The 8,575-nt window shown below is 33.1% G+C and overlaps 1 non-coding gene across 1 annotated transcript; it reads right to left on the reverse strand.

Annotated features, from left to right (window-relative positions):
- Positions 1 to 4,507: 4,507 nt before the first annotated feature.
- On the reverse strand, positions 4,508 to 4,614 carry LOC133793361 (small nucleolar RNA R71). The gene has a single exon (XR_009874806.1). It is a non-coding gene; the product is annotated as a small nucleolar RNA R71 (small nucleolar RNA).
- Between the last annotated feature and the right edge of the window lie 3,961 nt (positions 4,615 to 8,575).

Below are 8,575 nucleotides of genomic sequence, written 5' to 3' on the forward strand. Positions count from 1 at the left end.
TGAAGCACAAGTGTAAAGTTGTGAAGGCATTTATCAAATGAATCACCATAGACACTAAAATCATTCATAAAACCGCTATGATATTCTAAATGAAATCTGAAGAGATACTAACCATACATCATTGAAAAGTAGAATGAGCATTACACATCCCAAATGGTATATGTTGAAAATAAAAGTACCGAATGGGCATGTGAAAGTAGTCTTCTCTTGATCTTTTAGACCAATGACAATCTAATTATACCAAGAATACCCATCAAGAAAGCAATAATAAGAATGACCCTCTGGCCTTTCAAGCATTTGATCAATGAATGGCAAAGGAAAGTGGTCCTTATGGGTTATAGAATTCAACTTGTAGTAATCAACACATACTCTCCATTCAGTTTGAACTCTAGTTGAGACTAGTTCATTTTCCTCATTCTTGACTAGGGTTATACCAGATTTCTTTGGCACCACTTGAACCAAACTTAGCCATTTATTATTTGTGACAAGATAAATAAAACCAACACTAAGGAGCTTTAGTATCTCCTTTTTCACCACTTCCATCATTGGTGGATTTAGCTGTCGTTGAGCTTCCCTTGTAGGCTTTGACCCATCTTCAAGCAAAATACGATGCATACACATGGCGGGACTTATGCCTTTAATATCTACTATAGTCCACCCAATTTGAGTTTTGTAATCCCGAAGCACTCTTATCAATTGTTGTTCTTGAACTTGGTTGAGATTCTTCGTTATTATGACTGGTAGTGTTTTATTGTCTCCTAAGTACAAATATTTAAGATGCTCCGGAAGTGGCTTCATTTCAAGCATTGGCAGCTTCACAATGATGTCAGCAAATGAAATGTTGAATCTTCTCATAAGATATTCGTAAATCCACATACGATACTATTGTACCCTAAAAATACAAGCTCAATTATCTTGTTCGGGGTATAGCTAGCACACAATAAATAAAGGTTGCAAGACTTCGAAGATGTTTCCTTAACTCCAGACCAAACAGCTTGGGGCTGTGTCATTGAGTATGGGAAAACCTAGGATCCTTTAGATCGTTTGAAATGCTGATGAAAGAGATCGAAGTGTTTAGTGTCCAGATCACCCTTATCAGGCCTGAGCATTATCTAAATCAAGTCGTTCTGCCCCATTCATATCCAGTTTAAGAGTGGAATCTAGATCTAGGTGGTTCGAAGGTGCTCATATGGAAGAATCCCTACAGACTCGGATGGCCAATATGCACAATAAATGCACATGATCATTATATTCATTTATTGATCAATGTAAACGACAATAGACTTAACTAGGTTATTTACGTATCATTTTATTTGGGAAGGTGCCGAATTATGTATGTTACCATTTATTGTACAGTTACCCAATATTTTCCATCACAATTCCCTTATAAATATAAGGAAAATTGGCAGTAAAAGGGATCGACATCTTATATGCCAAAACTTTGCTGAAATTGTTATGATATTTTCTTCAAGAGTTTCTAAACAAGAATAAGAGTGACTCGTGGACTAGGTGGATTTTAACCACTGAACCATGTAAAAAAAATTTAGTTTACATTTACAGTTTATTAACAAGCTTAATCTCTCTAATCAGATTTCTTAATCCTCTGTTGGCATAAAACCACATCAACAGATACTCCATTAATAATTTCAGCAAATGGAAGGTTGAATCTTCTCACAAGATTATTGGTAAATCCACATATGATACTCCTTTAATAATGTCAGCAGAATTTTTGTCCAGTGTAACCACACTATTCTTTAATTCACCATTAGTCATAAACTCCCTCTTAGAATTTTGTTAATTTTTCAATTCAAGATGTTCTCTAATAGCAACATATAAACCATCTTCTCCATATAAATAAAATAACCTTTGCGACAAAGTATCCAACACATCAACATAAAATAGAGAATGAACATCACTAGGGTACCTCATAACTTCAAATATATTTAAACAAATAATCTCACCATCAAACTCTAAAGGTAAAATATCTTCATGAACATCAATCTTGGTTCTCGCTGTCTTCAAGAAATGTCTCCCCCATAAAATTTGTGTAAAATTAGGAATTTACTCATCTTCAATCTCTAGTATGTAGAAATTAGCGGGAAAGACAAGTTCATACACTTGTACCAAGACATCCTCCACTTCTCCTTGTGGGTAAGAATTTGAATGGTCAACCAATTGAATAATCACCCCAGTTTCCTATAAAGGCCCATGATTAAGGGAAACTTAACGTAATAAGGCATCACATTGATTGATGCACCCAAGTCCCACTTACACAGTTCAAATCTCTTATTTCCAATAGTGGATGGAATGGTAAAACTTCCTAGATCCTTGCACTTTGGTGGTAGTTTCTTTCCGAGAACAACAAAAATATTCTCCCCCACACTTATCTTCTCATCACACATAAAGTTACGTTTATTAGTCCACAAGTCCTTCAAAAATTTGGCATAGTAAGGCACTTGTTTGATAGCATCAATAAAAGGGATGTTCACTTCCACCTTTCTAAATGTTTCTAATATCTCTTTGTCTGCATCATCCTTTTCAGAATTCTTTAATCTGGTTGGAAAATGTGGTGGAATGACAAAATTAGGTACAATGGGTGCGGGTTCTCAGCTAAAATTGTTGTGGTCGAGGAACAAAAGTTTGCTGAGTTCTCAGCTGAAAGTTGAACCCCAGTGGTTTAGTAGGTGCAGTCTGTTGTTGGTTTCCATATCTGAAATTTGGATGTTCCCTCCATCTTGCATTGTAAATATTTGAATAGGGATCATACTATTGTGTTGGCTGCCAAGGAATATACCAACTGCATTAACATGTTCTTGGACAACCTTTTGTAATGTAGGACCAATATCGTCTGTCTTGGCCGATATATCGCCACTTGAAGAATATGGATTTTTCGTAGAGACAGAATCAACAACAGAGACTCTGCGTTTGTATCGAGAAAATGGTGCAGGCGATATATCACAGCATGGGAGTTGATATATCGGCACAAGGGCATTTTTTTTAATTTTCATGTAATTTCGTACGACTTTTATAGTGGAAATATAATAGGATTATTTTTTGAGAAACGGGGTGGAGTGCTTTGGATGACAGAAAGGAAGAACAAAGCAAGATTTCACTAGTTTTTATTTCATCACTTTATGCTTTTCAATTTTGGATGCTTTATATGCAATTATGTTTAACATTATGAACTAAATTACTGTTTAGAGTATTTTAATGTAATCGCTATATACTCTTTTCATCTTTAATGCACTATGATTTCTTGAATCTATGATTATCTATTGTGCTTATGTTTAATTCTTGTAAATGACTGGCCATCTTTTGCATGATTTTTGGTTCAATTCAACATCTGAAAACAAGAATTGGAATAGCTATAGGCAATAGACATAGATTTTAATTTAGAACGAAATTATCAAATTAGTTTGTGTAGCGATTTGGTTTATCTTCTTAATGCGATTTATGTGTAGAATTTATCACAGACATATAGAAAATCACAGGTAAACTGAATATTTTGTATCTTGAAAGAGAATAGAATTGTCAATATTAAACTGCTATAATCATAGTTAGAAGAATCATATTAATTCTATTACTATATAAACAAAATTGAAGGTTGATGAAGTTAAGATGCTCTAATATTTTCTCTATTGAATTTTCATTAAATTAATTATGTTGTTTTAGTTTATTGTTCATAGTTAATTTTCACTCTATTGTCCTTAGTCAAATAGTACTTAAAGTTCACTTTTGGTAATTAGTAGAACAATTCTTTGTGGGAATGATACTTTACTTCTATTATCATTACTTGCTTGACTACGTACACTTGCGTAGTAGAAATTTCACAACAAGTTTTTGGCGCCGTTGCTGGGGAATAGAAATTCTATTAATATCAAAATAGTAAATTATTATAGTAATTTGGATGTTTTTATTTCTTTGTACTAATTTAGTTTGTCGCACTTTGCTATTTCAGGTGAATCTTTTGTATGTGACGAGAAGGGTCTGCCAATCTTTTGCCTATGAATCCTTAAATTGAAAGATCTTGCAGACAAAAACAGAAGGAACAAGAGGTTGGAAGCATCAATGGCTGCCAACTAAAGAGATGGGGCAAATAACAATGTTGGTGAAATTCCCATTGATTAGGACCAAAATGTGTGAGCATTAAGAGATTATGTACTCCCTACTATCACAAGGGTGCACTTGTGCATCAGACCACTAGATGTAGCTTCCAATACCTTTGAGATTAAGCTGGCTATGATACAAATGGTCTAGACTTCTATCCAGTTTGAGAGTCTCCCCACTAAGGATCCTAACTTACACATAGTGAACTTCCTTGAGCTATGTGCAACGTTCGAGTTTAATGGGGTGAGCGATGATTCAATAAGGTTGATGTTGTTTCCTTTCTCACTCGATGACAGACCAAAAACGTTGGCTTATTTCTCTGCAGGCCAACTCAATTCATACATGGGAGGAGCTAGCTCATAAGTTTCTCTCCAAGTTCTTTCCTCCTACAAAAGCTGCCAAGTTGAGGGGGAAAATCAATAACTTCTATCAGAATGAGGGAGAATCTTTGTATGATGCTTGGGAAAGATTCAAAGACCTGCTCAGAAAATTCCCTCATCACGGTATTGAGAAGTGGATGTTAGTCCATAATTTTTATAATGGGTTGTGCGGTATTACTCGCACTATCATAGACACAGCAACAGGTGGTGCTTTTATGAGTAAAGGGGATGATGAGGCCAATGAATTGTTAGAGGAGATGGCCATGAACTTTTATCAATGGCTTGTTGAACGAGACACCTCACAAAGAAAATTAGCTGGGGTACATGAATTAGATGCTATTATTGCCTTAACTGCTCAGGTTGCTTGATTAGTGCTCACAAATGTCAATTTATTAATTTTAAAGTGTAAAATAAATTAGGTTTTAATTAATATTTTCATGAATTTAATGTAATATATTTTATAATTGGAAATAATAATTTTAATTTAATTTGTGTTTAATTTTCAGGAAATACATTTGGACATTAGTCAAAAGAGAGAAGAAAGAAATAGTTAAAATTGAAAAAGCAAAATGAAGAAAATGGCATTTTTGAGGTAATGTAGTTTAGGCTTGTTTGGCCCAACCCCAACAAATTTTCACTGCCAGCGTGCCACCTGGCAGCGTCTACCTATGCCACGCATTCGCCTACACCCCATCTCCACCCAGACCTGCGCCCACCTGGTGCTTCTTCTCCTTGCCCAACCACACCATGTGGCGTTCTCCCACTGGCTGGGGCTAGGTTAAAGTTTCAGCCTGCCACTAGCCCATTTGTGCATTTTGGGCCTTGAACCTTCTATTTTGAGCTTTAAAGCTCACACTTTGTTGTTGATTTAGAAAAAGGGGCATGATGGGCATTCACAAAAGTATCTAGGTTAATATTAATAATATGATTTGATTTTTCAAAATCATATTTTATTATTAAAATTTTAGATTTATTTTGTAAACTCCATTTATAGTTTAATTTCCTTTTACTCCTTTTCTTCTTCTATAAATAGGGACTCTTCTTTCACATTTGGTATGTAATTTTTAGGTGGCAAAACTCTACCAAATTTTAGCCTCATTTCTCATATTTTCTCTCTGGAATTTCATGAAAATGCCTAGCATAATAGGCTAACCTTCTTAGGAAGGTTAGGATGATCCTATATGCACTATGACTTTGTTTGGTATTTTTGATTCACCATGTGAGTTTATATATTTGAGTGATTTATTTTCTTTCATCCCTCTTTCTTCATCTTGTTATCTTTATTTATGTTTACTAATAGTATATAGATTTTGTCAAGTACTTTCTATGTATTATCAAATTAGTTAAAATAAAATAGATAATATCTTTATTATTTTCTCCATCTCATTCATATATGTTTACTTTTGCTAAATCTATATAGAATTAATCATGCTCTTTCTATGTATTTTATAAATAGTAAAAGTAATATTTGTGTTAGGTTTTATGTCCAATCTTTTATTGCATTATTGCCAATGGTATAATGTGATTTTTAGATTTCTCATAAGATTTATCTCATCCTTCCATGGTAAAGAATACTAATCACATGAATGAATTTTTGTGAAATATATTTGTGCTTCAATGTTAGATCTTCCTAACGAATAGTTGGGATGTGAACTATTCAGATGTGTAAATTTTGTGAATCAAAGATCCAAATAAATAAGTATGCATATTGGTGATTCTTGATCCTTCCTACTTGTTACCTTTTGTTACATCACTCTTTATTCTATCTTTATTTCTAATCTATAAATCTCAAAAACAACAAAAATATCACTTGTTCTATTTTCCTCATATTATTTATCTCTTAACTTTATTTCTTTGCCTCCTTGAGGAATCCACCACCCGATCTATACTACAACCACCGCTTATGTAACGCCCCGCGTTTAGGGCACCGGGAAAACCTTAGTTTCGGGTATTTTGAATCATTGTATTATGTATTATTTCGGAAGAACATTTTATGTTACAAGAAGTTCGTGATATTTTAATGCAAGCCATATTGTGATAAGTGCAGGTTTTTTTAGAAACAAAGACCTTTGCTCATGGACCATGTAAAAAACCCTAATCGGGTAAAAATCTCAGATAAAATATTCTCGATAGAAGAATTATGGCAAAACTAACTTTGAGCATAAACTTAAAAAAAAAATAACTATAGGTTATTTTAATAATAATATATGATAAGTTTGGTGATGTCACATTTTATTTAAATTGATTTTTCTCACTAAGAAAAATTAATCAAAACTATACATTATGCTAAATGCCTTTTTGACCTTATGTTCAAGCTTATTTGTGGGTTTATAAAATTTAAATTAAGGGCACTTTGAGGCATGTGTGGATGGTAATGTAGAATACTTAAGTGGGAAAAAATTTCCCAACAGAATTTCAAGAAAAATAGCCAATAGAATTATTTTCCCATGTTATCATCTTTTCTTATTATAAAGAAAACTAAGCTAACTCAACACTCAACCTCACCACCAAAGGACCCAACTGAACCCTCCCTCTCTCTTACTCTATTTGATTTTTCTTTCAGCACAAACTCATATCTCTCAAAGCTCTCTTCTCTCTCTAGAAATTAGATCACCATTGAAGATTTTACAAAAAACTTGAACCGAAGTTAAGAAAAAAGGGTGAGTTCTCTTGTTCTTCTTACCATCTTTATTTTCCTTCTTCTTCCTATGGTGAATGAACATTTAAGGGTTCTAAAACTCTATGCATGCATGTTGGTTTAACACTCACCACAACCATTATTTCAAACCTATCTGTGGTTGATGAAAGTGTGAGAACCATCATCTACATGCATGCAAGCTTAGAAGGAAATTTTTTAAAAAGGTAAACAGTAGAGAAAATTCTTTTTAAGCATCCCTCTCCTTTTATTTTTCTAGCTTTATAATCTGATTCTTAGTGTTTATAGGAAGGGGTTTAAGTGTGTGAAGTGTTGAGAAGTATTCTGAAACCTTAAGAGCTCAACCACCCCAAAGGCTTGAACATAAAGACGTAAAACTCTTGATTCTTGCCATAACATTTTAATGGCTTTAGCAAATCTAAATTTGATTGTTGTTTTGTGAGTTAAGTTAGTTATTTTTGTTGTAATAAGGTTATTTAGTGGGCTGATTATGGATGCATGTGGTTTATGTGGTGTTTGGTAGCTTGGAATCCAAAGTTCCATTGGATTGGTTGCATTCTTGCTGCCAAAAAATTTCAGTGGCCTTCAAATGGCCAAATCATACCTAAACGACCTAATTATTAAATGAAAAGTATTGTAATGAATTATTTGGAAATATTACATGATTTTAACATCTTGAATCACTGAAAAACGTTTTATATAACTCAAGTTATGAGCTTTTTGGGAATCTAGTGCAAGTTGGATTAGGATTTGGCAGTTCCGACCATAAAATTTGAACAATTAGTTGAGTGGGTAAAAAACATTATTATTGGATGAAATTTTTACTGACTATTTTGTAAATATTAAATATTAGGCCTAGGAAACTTTTTTTGAAAATTCACTATAGTTTGGGAGTTATAAATTTTCCAACTTAGATGTTCAAAACTGTTTGCTGCCAAGATGGTCTTGTTACAGTAGCTTCCAATGGGCCAAACACTAGGTTATTGATCAAATTTTCATATGATAATTTCTGAATTTCATTATTTAGGAAGAGTACTTGATTTTATCATTTTAAAACACTAAAAAACGTTATGTCTAGGTCAAGTTATAAGCTTTTTGTGATTCATGTGCAAGCTAGAGTGAAAAAACTGACAGCTTGAAGAGTGCATGTTTAAGCAACATTTTGAGAAGTTTAAAATCAACATTTTTTTATGGTTTTAATTATTTGGACTCTTTTTATATTAATTCAGAGCCCTGCACAAGTTTTTTTTTCTAAAAAGGTTGTCAAATCAAATTGTGTTTTTGACAAATTTGGTTTTTTTTAAACTTTAAGTTATAATTCACTAGTCAAATCATGTTTCTTTTTCTTAAAGTAAATATAAGATAACTTTCTATGGATTAAGGGTTAAGAATTAAGTGGATTAAAATATAATGAGGTTTTACATTTTTATGA

Source organism: Humulus lupulus, chromosome 7, assembly GCF_963169125.1.
Source record: "Humulus lupulus chromosome 7, drHumLupu1.1, whole genome shotgun sequence".
Lineage (NCBI taxonomy): Eukaryota > Viridiplantae > Streptophyta > Magnoliopsida > Rosales > Cannabaceae > Humulus > Humulus lupulus.